An 11,688-nucleotide genomic window follows, 5' to 3' on the forward strand; every position below is an offset into this window, starting at 1 on the left:
CTTGGGTTGTTATTTTTTCTTCACATTTGAGTGACCCTTCTTTTTTCTTCTTCTTCTCTCGTTGTTGTGAGATGCATGCATGCTCCTTCCTCCCTTGTGCACAGATTCAAGAATGATAAACTATCATTGGTAGACCTCAAATTCACTAAATGTTCAAGTTGTTCTGTATATATACATGGTATAGATCAAAAGTACTCATTGGATTGGATTGGATGTTCATTGATCTGTCAAGTAACTCAGTGTGTCCTTTAGCATTAGCTAAGCAAGAACGAACAATACATGAAGCTTTTGAGGCTTATCATCATGGTAGATCGAACTTGATCGCAGCGCAGCAAAGAATGATGATGAGAACTCGATCGATCCATGGTTAGTTCGTGTGTCCTAGTTGGTTGTCAGATGACCAAATTTATTGCCTGATACATATAGAAATATTAATCTAGCTGGCATGCCATCAAAATACAATGGTCGACCGATCGATCACCGGCCCGTTGCTTGCTCACTTCGATCTTATGATCGATCCGCAGAGCTGTCATGCGCCGGCAGATGCCTTGAAATAGATTAAACTAAGCACCGGCTGCAACAAACACCGTCCAAGTCTCTAGCTTTGCATCAGAGATACTCACACATGACTAATTAACCATGATAATCTCTCACTCCCGTACGACAAAATATAGCCATTGGATTGCCAAAACAACAAGGCCGTGCGTGTAATCTCATCGGTGGAGAAGAGATCGAACAAATTAACCCACTGTGCATGTGATCGTATGACGGCGACTTAATCGGTTTGTCTGCTTCGGCGAAAGGATCGGGAGGACTTTTCTGAGATGAAAATATATTTCGGGGGTGCCCAGCGCGAAGCTGCGAGGAGGCAGCCAGGCCAGCCCACTTGCGAGCACCATGACGACGCCAACTTGTGTGTGTTAATCAATCACGTCCCTCTCTCCCGTCTCTCGATCGAGGGTCTACTAGCTAGCGCAGTAACCCTAGCAGTTTACCATTTGATCCCTCTGATTAAGACGGATATGATGCCTCCTCCCTGTGCTGATCCCTCTCGTACGTTCGTTCCTCCAACAACTTGCGCTCCATCGACCAGTTGTTCGTTCCTTCCGGCAACTTGGCATACAAAAATGAGAGCAACAGCCAGGATTTGACGTGGATGATTAATTATCTACATACAAGTGGCTCAACTTGCATGATCACGCCAGGTCACTTAATTACCTGCTGCTACCTAGGCTGCTTTCCAGGCATCAACTAGCTAGCAGCTCTAATTTTGTAATTCCCAGTTGGACCTCTTCTACTTTCTTCGGGAATGGTTGCATATCACGGGAGAATTGTTGGACCTCTTCTTCAATTCCCGGCGGCTTATTTCGTCCCTAGCGTTGAAAGAAAATAAAGGTCTGCGCGCGTACATATATACGTCTTACAAAAATTGTTACCATCGTTTGATCAGATGTTTTTGGACACGAGGGTAACAACAAGTTCAAGACAGTAAACATACATCAACAGTGATTACAAGTACCAACTAACATAGGCATCCTAGATGGGCCTGCCGAATAAGGTACCCGGGGATAACTGAAGGCCCACGACCCGAAGATTATGAAGCTCGGAAGCATCGATATGGAAAATAGAGATAGATTAGGAATAAGAGACTTGTATCAATACGGGAAGGACTCAAATAAGTCTCCTGAACTTTGTAACTTGTACAATACGAAAACCTCGGCTCCACCTCCTATATAAAGGGGAGTCGAGGGAGAAAGAAAGGATCGAATCATTATCAACACAAACCCTTCATGATCAAGCAACTAGGTTGAGGAAGGAACATCCCTTCATGATCAAGTGCTACATTCATATCATTGGCACCCACACTAACCCCTCCTCCCCCACCCCCACACAAATGTTGAGCACATCTAACACCAAAAAAATGTTACTGACCATTTTGGGCAAAATTAAACTGTTCGGCCATGTATGAAGATGTAGATCTAGTAATCGCATATCGCACGAACAGAAGAGGTGAGCTTATACGGGCAAAACCTAGCTTAACCATCTAAATCGACAAAATACGGTAGTAACCACCGGTGCATGCAACGATTAGGCACAAAAGTATGATTGGTAATACAGATCTACGCATTTCCAAGCGGCTCGGAGTTTTTTGATGACTGACAACCATTGACGAACCTCGAGGAGCACTGCCAGAAGCAGAGAAAATGTGCCACTGTCGGAGTCAATGAATTCCTCCAATACGAGGGTTTCGAGTGTCAGCTTCTCCGTAGTTGTAGCAGTGTCCTTCGATCTCCCGGCGGTCGAGTGAAACCACCGGCTGCGAGACGTGGAGAGAAGACGAGCAGAGAGTGCGGGTGAGAAAACGGAGTGAGAGGAGACAAGGCGGTGAGACGATTTATGGTGCGCCTTCATGATGTGTGCCAGCTTATCCCCTCTTTTACCCAAGTGTGCAAGTCTTTCCCCACGTTGCGCTCATCAGCGTCTGTCCCGCCGAGAACGCCCCAATTGAGCGTGCCTAGGTGCCAAATTTTTGGCCACTTCGAGAACTGTGATGCATGTAGGCGGAAGCCGTGGCGAACCAATCGGCCCAAGCTTGGCCCAACGCTTGCGGGAAACGATATTGCGAGGAGCCAAACTCGCCCCAAGTGTTGTCTCGACAACATTTCATGCAGCTTTCATGTAGTTCTGAGATGTTTCAAGACTAGGCAATTTACTAATTACGAAATTGGTAAACTACCTTCAATTTTTAAAGACACGCTTTGTAACGTGCACATTCAAATATGTTTTCGCTTCAGCTAACCGCATTTTAGCAATCAATAAAGGATGCATGATCAATAGCATCTCATGTCATGATATTCCAGGTGCCTTCTTTGAGGCATCGCTTTTATAGAGTCTGTATTTCAGGTGTTGTCTTGGTGGTGGATGTATTGTTGTTGTTAGGCCTAGGATAATGTATCGGGACTTTTATTTCTTAGTTTTTTTTTCTATTTTTTGGTTGTGTGCATCCGTACTGCCATTAGGGTGTTGCGTTGTTACAGAGGTTGGGTGTAATTGGTATCTTCTGATATTAATATATTTCCTTATCGGAAAAAATGTCATGAGATTACTATGGATTTACTTGTTTTAAAAATTGCTTAATGTTCCAACATACACACTAGAAGAGAGATTTGGGATTTTGCATCCAAAAGCACATGTCCAAACAAACCCTCGAAAACTGAAAATTGCTTTTCGGAAACAGTTTCCACAAATGAACTGGGCAGCCGCATGTTTCCTGTTACTTATCTGGCTGCTACATGTTTCATGGGAGGTAGATAACACCTGCAGCTGAGCTAAACTGTTGGTTCGTGCACCCCCACCCGCAGTTTCCTGTGAGCACGCCTCCCTGACGTCGCTTCGCTGGCGGATGGATGTATATATAGACCGATGACCGTTGATCCATGGACATGTCGCACTCTTGCAAACGACATGATAGTGACCGTGACCGGCGATGACACCGGCTCATATATAGTCTGTATCAGGACTCTCCGTCATATCATCTGCAAAACTTGGTACCCTGACAACATTGCAGCCTGGATGTATCTTCGAAACGAATCGTCAGGCTTAGCATAACTCATCAGGTACTCTAGACATCGTGTTACACACGTTGAGTGATATACATCCATGACACGAAACCAACACCAGCTGAATTAAGTTAACCTATCTTAAAGCACCATCCATCTGCAAGAAGAAAAAAAAAAATACCCTATCAGGTTCATGATCGATGGTCAGTTTCCATCCCGAATTTATTTTGTATATATATGATCAACCGGCCATCGAGCTTATTTGTATGTCACCCTAAAGCTAATTGGACATGGAAGTTATAAAATCTGCTAGTAGCTCAATTGGACTAACATGGTATCACGTCACACTAGTGGAAAACAGGGCTTCCGTGGAGCCTGCACCCGCGACAAATGGCCTGGCCACGTCGCCCCGAAACCATGTGGAGCGCGCGGAGGCTTTTGTCGCGGCCTTTTGTCGCGGGCCGTACTACGACCCGCGACAAAAGGGTTAGGAGCGACGTGGCCACCCTTTTGTCGCGGGTCGTAATACGGCCCGCGACAAAATGTCCCCCTATATATATAGAAGCAGCCAGCCACCCCCCCACCTCATTTTTTCCTTGGTGGTGAAGGTGGAGGTGTATGCTAGCTCATTTTTCTACATGTGCACAAGAGGTGTTTGATGTAATGCTTGTGAGAGGGATGCCACTTGGTTTTATTTGATAAGATTTCTCCTTTTTTTGATCCTAAAAGGTTAGCAACTATTTTCTCGACTATATATATATGCATAGTCCGTACAATACTAATTTTAGCAAGGTGATTGCATCTGATACATATATAATTGTACTTATGATGCAGATGAGTCATCCATGGATGTACGGTAACCGATGTGCCCCCGCTTTCGGAGAGGGCGTGAATTCTTTCTGCTTGTGGCCGAGGCCAACAAGTCGAAGCAAGGTTTTATGTGCTGTCCATGTCTAAAATGTAAGAACGAGAAGGATTACTCTTGCTCAAGAGACATTAAGAGCCACACGCTTCGGTTTGGATTCATGTCCAGCTATAATGTTTGGACCAAGCACGGAGAAGAAGGGGTTATGATGGAAGACGGCGATGAGGAAGAAGATAATGATGACCGGTACCGATCTATGTTCTCTGAATGCTTTGATACCGCAATGGACGACAATGAAGAAGAAGGAGGTGAAGAACGAGGCATCGAGATGATCCTGTTGATGATGATCTTCGTCGGGCCATTTCGATGCAAGAAGAGAGCGTGGCACGGATAAGGAGAGGTTGCAGTTTGACAAGATGTTAGAGGACCACCACAAATTGTTGTACCCGAGGTTGTGAAGATGGGCATAGAAAGCTGGGTAGCATATTGGAATTGCTGAAATGGAAGGCAGAGGTCGGTGTGGCTGACTCGGGATTTGAGAAATTGATGATAATATTAAAGAAGCTGTTTCCAAGAAATAATGAATTGCCCGTCAGTACATATGAAGCAAAGAAGCTTGTCTGCCCTCTAGGATTAGATGTGCAGAAGATACATGCATGCATTAATGACTGTATCCTCTACCGCGGTGAGAAGTACGAGAATTTGAATAAATGCCCGATATGTGGTGCATTGCGGTATAAGATCAGAAAAGATGACCCTGGTGATGTTGAGGGCGAGCCACCCGGGAAGAGGGTTCTGCGAAGGTGATGTGGTATGCTCCAATAATACCACGATTGAAACGTTTGTTCGAAACAAAGAGCATGCCAAGTTGTTGCGATGGCACATGGAAGAACGTAAGAAAGACGCGATGTTGAGGCACCCCGCTGATGGTCGGCGGTGGAGAAACATCGGGAGAGAGTTTCCGGATTTTGCGGGTGAGGCAAGGAACTTATACTTTGGTCTAAGTACGGATGGCATGAATCCTTTTGGGGAGCGAGCTGCAGATCACAGCACACGGCCCGTGACTCTATGTATCTACAACCTTCCTCCTTGGTTGTGCATGAAGCGGAAGTTCATTATGATGCCGGTGCTTATCCAAGGCCCAAAGCAACCGAGACAACGACATTGATGTGTACCTAAGACCATTAGTCGATGAACTTTTGGAGTTGTGGGCCAAACCAGGTGTACGTGTGTGGGATGAGCACACGGAGCAAGAATTTGACCTACGAGCGTTGCTATTCGTAACCATCAATGATTGGCCTGCTCTCGATAACATTTCGGGACAGACGAACAAAGGATACAATGCATGCACACACTTGTTTAGATGAGGCCGAAAGTAAATATTTGGGAAAAAGCGAGAAAAGTTGTGTACCCGTTCAATCGTCGTTTCCTTCCGCGCAAGCATCCCTTAAGGAAAAAAGGCAAGCATTTCGATGGCGAGGCGGACCGCCGTCCGAGCCTGTCCCCGTAGTGGTGCTGATATATTTGACATGGTCAAGGATTTAAATGTTATCTTTGGAAAGGGTCCGAGCGAGTCGACCTATTCCGAAAGACGATGACGGACACGCGCCCATGTGGAAGAAGAAATCTATTTTACGGGAGCTAGAATATTGGAAAGTCACGGAAGTCCGCTACGCAATCGACGTGATGCACCTGACCAAGAATCTTTGTGTGAATATTCTAGGTTTTACGGGCGTGTATGGAAAGACAAAAGATACAACAGAAGCACGGGAGGACCGGGAACTTCATAAAGGACGAAACGGCAATCATCCGAGGGCGGTTTGTAGGGCCTGCCGGCTATGCTCTTACCAAACAAGAGAAGGAGATCTTTTTTGAAGCCCTATTCGGTATCAAGGTTCCGTCTGGTTTCTCGTCGAATATAAAGGGGATAGTAAATATGAAGGAGAAAAAATTCCGGAACACGAAGTCCCATGATGCATCACGTGCTTATGACACAATTGCTTCCGATTGCATTGAGGGGACTTCTACCGAGAAAATGTTCGACTAGCCATTGTGAAGATATGTGCATTCCTGAACGCAATTTCTCGGAAGGTAATGGATCCGAAACTTTGTCGGGATTACGGGAAGATGTGGTCCAATGTCTTGTCGGCTTCGAGTTGTTGTTCCCACCATCCTTCTTCAATATTATGACGCACCTCCTCGTTCACCTAGTTGAAGAGATTAGAATTCTCGGTCCTGTATTTCTACACAATATGTTCCCCTTCGAGAGGTTCATGGGAGTCTTAAAGAAATATGTTCATAACCGAGCTAGGCCGGAAGGAAGTATCTCAAAGGGCTACGGAGCCGAGGAGGTCATTGAGTTTTGTGTTGACTTTCTTCCTGACCTTAAGCCGATTGGTGTTCCTGAATCTCGGTATGAGGGGAGGCTGCTGGAAAAGGCACACTAGGAAGGAAAACAACGGTGTGGAGGGACAAGATTTCTTTCAATCAAGCGCACTACACGGTTCTATACAATTCCAGCTTGGTGGCTCCGTACATCGAGAAACATAAGAATGTTTTACGAGAAATAAACCCGGGCCAGCCCGAGTCCTTGATTACACGTCAACACATGAATACCTTCGGCGGTTGGTTGCAAAGACATCTCATTAATGACCCATCTGCGGTGGAGCAGCTGTACTTGTTGGCCGAGTTACCATCTTCAAACATATGTACATTCCAAGGGTGCGAGATAAATGGGAATACATTTTACACGATCGACCAAGATAAAAAGAGCACCAACCAAAACAGCGGTGTCCGCTTCGATGCAACGAGACGAGAATGGGCAGACCACCACATATTATGGATACATAGAGGAGATATGGGAACTTGACTATGGTCCCACTTTTAAGGTCCCTTTGTTTCGGTGCAAATGGGTGAAGCTCAGCGCTATACATATTGACGATAAGTACGGTATGATAACGGTGGATCCCAACAATCTTGCGTACACGGACGAGCCTTTTGTCCTAGCCAGCGAGGTGGCTCAAGTTTTCTACGTGAAGGACATGTCTAGCAAATCAAGAAAAAGAAATCAACAAAAGAATACATCAATCGAGGAGCCAAAGCGCCACATAGTTCTTTCGGGGAAAAGAAACATCGTGGGAGTGGATGACAAGACGGACATGTCGAGAAGATTATAATAAGTTTAAAGAAATTCCGCCCTTCACGGTGAAAATTGACCCAAGCATCTTGCTAAATGATGAAGATTCTCCATGGCTACGGCGTAGAAGATCACAACACTAGATGGCGATGTAATAATGTATTCTTCATATATAGTTCCCAAGACAATCTCTACATTTATGTAATAATGAAGATTAAGCTGTGCTTGGCTTGTTGATGCTGCTTGGCAAGGCGTATCGATGCTCCTTTTATAGGCACGGCACCGCTTGTACTTTGTCTTATTCCTTCGACGGGCCGTCGTGCGCTACATGCTTTATCTCATCGAGCAGTGCGTCCACCCACGCGTCCTTATCCTGCCGACAGCTTTAGTCGCGGTTGCAGCCACCAACCGTGACAAAAGGTTACCGACACATCCTTATTATCCTGCCGACATCTTTAGTCGCGGTTGCAGCCACCAACCGTGACAAAAGGCCCTCCTAGATAAGCCTCCCCAGTCTTTTGTCGCGGTTTGAGCCTCCACCCGGGATGAAAGTTTCGCGCGCCACTTCGTTCCCGCCTATTTTCTTCCCGCATTCCCGCCATTTTTCCACTATATATATGTAGGCTTGGACTCTCATATCTGCAAACCTCATCACTCTCTCCCATGGCTTCCATCGTATGTCTAACACCCCGGGAGGCGGAGGCGCTTTGCGCCTCGAACTACCCCTGCCCGCCGGCTACCGCGTCCCGGCCGGCTGGTTGCTGGCGTCGGAGCGTACCGGTCCCTCCTATCCCTGTAGGTGTGCCACGCGAGATGGCCATCACGAACCACTACTATTTCGAGCTCACGCCGAGCAGCGGAGGAATCCCCGGTGGCATCCCGACTACGGCCCGACTTGGGACAGCTTCTTCATCAATCGGCGTGAGAGGGCGGTTGCCGAGTACGAGGAGGACGGCCCTCCTCCTTCGAACTTCAACGAGGCCGGCCGTCGGATGTGGTGGCGCGGCCGGACTCTCCAGAGCGTCCTGGCCTATCGTGGCCCCCGCCTGCGCTACCCTCAATCCCAGCCCACGCGTGGTCATCCGCCGAGGTTCGACAACCGCGACCCCGATGCTAGCGACGATGACGTCGGCGACTTTGATGACTACGGTGGCGACGTGTATAGGACTAGGCACGACTATGATTGAATGGCTCCAACATTCGAATGCGGCCATGTATCTTATTTTTCGGTTGAGCTCTGTACTTTAATTTCGGTTCAATCGTAATAAATTTCGTGTCAACCACTTTATTGAACAAAAACAACCGACAACGACTTTATAAACTAAATTTAAACTAATAGAACCGACAACGACTTTATTGAAATTACAATAAAATAGATAAATTACTAGTCTAGTCTCTACTCGTCGTCGGAGGTTGTCTCCGTCCAAAGGTCATCCACAGGGTCGTTTTCGGTCCAAGTTGTATTCGAGTTCTCGAGCTCGAAGGCGGCGACGGCCCGGCGGTGCCGCCTGTTGGACCTGCGTTGTGCCCTAAGGTTAGCAAAGAACGCGTCGGGGGACCGCGCCCTCCACTGGCGCATCAGCGCTCGTCGCGCTCGGCGATGGCGATCCTGCGCTGCACCGGCGATGCGGCGACGGTCCTCGTCGGTGACGAGGCACGGCGGTGGCGCGAGGAACTCCGCCTCCTCTAGCGATTCAACATCCGGGAAGTTCATGTCGTGCCACGGCCGCCGAAGCGCCACGCCGCCGCGTCGCAAGCGCGCGCCGCCTCTTCCGGCGTGTTGTACGTGCCGAGGGTGAGGCGGAAGCCACCGGCGCGTATCTCGGCGGTGAACCTACCGCTCGGATGCACTCGAACGCCACGGAAACCGGACGCCCCTCGACGACATGGAGGCATCCCGGAGATGAATGAGCGGAGGCGGTGGCGGCGTGTGGTTGCGCCCGCACTCGTCGCTCTATATAGTGCACGCGGGGCATGGCACGTGTCAGCGGTGGCTACACGTCGCACGCCGGCGTCGGCGGGGTGAGGCACGTGTCAGCGGTGGCTACACGTCGCACGCCGGCGGCGGCATGTGGCGAGGCACGTGTAAGCTACGGGTACACACGTCGCACGCGGGCAGCGACGGGGCGAGGCACGTGGAAGCGGCGGCGACACGTGGCGAGGCACGTGTAAGCCACGGCTACACACGTCGCACGCCGGCAGCGACGGAGCGAGGCGCGTGGAAGAGGCGGCGACACGTGGAAGAGGCGGCGACGCGTGGAAGATGCAACTAGTTATATGGATGTCATATTCATGTTCATTGTATTTTTCGACAAATTTTCATATATAACACTTTTCTATTTGATTTACCATTTAAAAGTTATTGAAATAAGAAAAAACAAAAAAGGAAAAAAAGAAAAAAGAAAAAAAAACAGAGCTGATCCGTGTCCAAGCTGCTCCAGGCCGTTGGATTCAAACGGCGGAGCCGTTGGATGCGGAGTGCCACGGATCGGCCAAAAGGGCCTTTAGTCGCGGGCGGTGGCTCAGCCCGCGACAAAAGACCCCCTTTTGTCGCGGGTGGTAGCTCAACCCGCGATTAAAGGGTGCCTTTTGTCGCGGGTTGAGCCACCACCCGCGACAAGAGGAGGTATATAAGCGGCGCGTCGCGGGCGGGCCGCCCACCCGCAACACCCGGAGGCCAACCCTAGCGACTTAGCGCGCCGCCAGGCTGCCAAATTTTCGCGCCGCGCCTCCGCCGCCGCCGCCGGCCGTCTTCCCCGCCTCTGCGCCGCGCCTCGCCCTCGGCCGCCGCGCGCGCCTCGCCCTCGGCCGCCGCCGCGCCGCCGCCCTCGGCCGCCGCCTCGCGTCGCGCCGCGCCTCGGGCCGCGCCGCGCCTCCGCCCGCGCGCCGCCGGCCATCTCCCTGCTGCCTCCGCCGCCGCCGGGCGCCGTCTCGCTGTGCCTCTGCGCCGCGCCTCGCCCTCGGCCTCCGCCGCCACGCGCCTCGGGCCGCCGCCGCGCTGGCTGCAGGTAGTGCCCGCCGGCCTAGGAACACCTTTTTTTTTCTTTTTTTAATTACTTGTAATTGTTTTTAATTTAGTTTTTACATTTACTGTAATTGTTTTAGTTTTTAGGTTTTTGTAATTTAGTTTTTAATTTTCTGTAATTGTTTTAGTTTTTAGGTTTAATTAGTTAATTAGTTAATGTATTTAGTAGTTAGTTTTTAGGTTTAGTTTGTTAGTTGTTTTAGTTAATTTGTTAGTTGTTTTAGTTTTATGTAATTAGTACTTAGTTTAATAGTTAATTTGTTAGTTTTTATGTAATGTGTGATAGTGCAACTTTATAATGATGAAGAACATTGTTATTCGATGGTATCACTTAACCGCGAACGATTAGTCACTCCCTTCTAGAATCGATTTAGCCGCAACTCCCCTCTCTCTCCCTCGCAATCACTCGACGCCGCAACTCCCCTCTCTCTCCCTCTCCTCTACCTCTCGCAAACACCCCCGACGCCGACACCGGCCCTCTCCTCTCCCTCTCGCGCAATCGCCCTCGTCCCGTGCTCCCTCTCCCTCTCGCGATCACTCGACGCCGCAACTCCCCTCTCTCCCTCTCCTCTACCTCTCGCGAACATCCGAGCCTCTCGCAAACACGCGTCGCCGACACCCTCTCCCTCTCGCAAACAAGCGTCGCCGACACCCTCTCCCTCTCGCAAACACGCGTCGCCGACACTCCTCTCCCTCTCGCAAACACGTGTCGCCGATTAGGGTTAGGGTTTGGTTTGTGTTTGATTAGGGTTAGGGTTTGGTTTGTGTTTGAACATGTACTTATCGATTTAATTCTTTTGCGAAACAATGGATCAATTCGAACGGGACTTGGAACGGGAAGACATATTCGCGGACATAATCCGCGATGGTACGAAGCCGACCGAGCCGACTCCGGTGATGGAGAAGCCCGCGGCTCCGGTCATGGAGAAGCCGACGGCTCCGGTCATGGAGAAGCCGACGGCTCCGGTGACGGAGAAGCCGACGACGGCTCCGGTGACGGAGAAGCCGACGGCTCCGATCATGACGAGGTATTAATGGAATTCTATATGTACATATGTATTGAGGCATTAGTATAGAGGCATTAATGCAATTCTATATGTAT

At 49.2% G+C, this 11,688-nt stretch overlaps 1 protein-coding gene across 1 annotated transcript in view; it reads left to right on the forward strand.

Moving 5' to 3' along the window:
- The window catches only part of LOC124698128 (abscisic acid receptor PYL4-like), a 1,164-nt gene extending 945 nt beyond the window's left edge, over positions 1-219 (forward strand). The window contains exon 1 of the mRNA XM_047230648.1: positions 1-219. This exon is cut by the window's left edge and continues 945 nt beyond it. The gene's annotated coding sequence lies outside the window, so the exon portion shown is untranslated.
- Positions 220-11,688: the final 11,469 nt, after the last annotated feature.

This window comes from Lolium rigidum, chromosome 3, assembly GCF_022539505.1.
Source record: "Lolium rigidum isolate FL_2022 chromosome 3, APGP_CSIRO_Lrig_0.1, whole genome shotgun sequence".
Lineage (NCBI taxonomy): Eukaryota > Viridiplantae > Streptophyta > Magnoliopsida > Poales > Poaceae > Lolium > Lolium rigidum.